The sequence below is a fragment of the Callospermophilus lateralis genome, unplaced genomic scaffold, assembly GCF_048772815.1.
Source record: "Callospermophilus lateralis isolate mCalLat2 unplaced genomic scaffold, mCalLat2.hap1 Scaffold_8397, whole genome shotgun sequence".
In the NCBI taxonomy this organism is placed as follows: Eukaryota; Metazoa; Chordata; class Mammalia; order Rodentia; family Sciuridae; genus Callospermophilus; species Callospermophilus lateralis.
The window spans coordinates 48,137-49,525 of NW_027516474.1; positions in this window are offsets into that span (position 1 = coordinate 48,137).

The following is a 1,389-nucleotide window of genomic DNA, read 5'->3' on the forward strand; positions in this document are numbered from 1 at the left end:
TTATTGAACTCAGAATCAAAGCCTTCAATGAAGACGACACCATCTGCTGTGAAGACCCATTTTTATTGAATCTTCTCTCAGTGTTACTCTTGAGGTCATCTACTTACCTCACTCTTATCCTTCAGAAAAATGCAAACAGATGTTCCACTGTTCTCCTGTGTATCATCAGATCTGACTAACAATGGTAAAGTTCAAATTGGTAAATCTTCTCTGGTCTACATTATATTTTCCAAATAACTTTGAGACTCCCTAGTTTCTTGACACCACTTTAATCATTCAGTAAACACATTGATTACTTGACAAAGGAGATTTCAGCTAAATTGAACATTTTTAAGATCGATTTGGCCACTGTCTCACTATTTGAAGAACTAATACAATTTTAAACACATTTATTGTTCTCACATCCAGGATATTGTCCTAAAAATGCACTCTCAAGCCAGAGCATAAAACTCTTCAATAATTTTTATAACCCTGTATGAACAATTATTTTACAATTAACATCTAGGATTACCAATTCAAAAAAACATGTCCAAGCAGTAGAGGAATGTGTTATTTAGATATGATGAATAATTATGTTTTATATTTGTGGTTACTGATTTATATATCTAAGTGGCATATGAACTATTTTAGCTAGAAAATAATTTAAAAGGAGAAATTGAAAGAAGGAGGTATTTTGAGTCAGAAGCAGATTAACAATAGTTAAATCAACTAAAAATTAAGAAACTCTTACTGGACTATAAATGTCATCACAATACATATTCCTAGGATATGCATGGTTTTATTATTAAATATTTATGATACCAAAATTCCACAAAAAACATAATTATGGCTTTTTAAAGCCTTCTAACACAAGGAATAAGAAATTTCTGTCCTTATTTTAATTTTCTAGAAATAATGCCTAACTTTTCATCTCATAACAGACCTCCCCTTTTCTACAGGATCCCATGAATTTTTCTTAATTTCTTAAATCCTTGACAAGCCTTCTTGAGTATTTCCAGCTTCTATTGTCAGTTTCCATGTGATCTTGTAGCTTCTCTCCTCTGCTCCATACTCCAAACAATATCATATGTTTAGGTGGTTAGTGAAGAACCTTACTTTGAAGTGAAAGACTCTGCTTTGGTTTGGGTAGCAAAGTACCCAAACCTAAAGGCTTTAAATTGTAACTTTAAAAATTATGTTTCATCACTTTAAAACTTATGAATTTGGATAGAGCTTCACTGTTTAATTCTTTTGTACTTTGTGGCATCACATGGGAAAACTCCACTGTATCATCTAAGAGATAGTCTCACTTGTAAGGTACATGATGGTTTTGCTCATATACATATGGCATTGATAGGAAGACTTTAGATGGATCTCATCTGGGACTCTAAGAAGCATCTGTGTAAACAT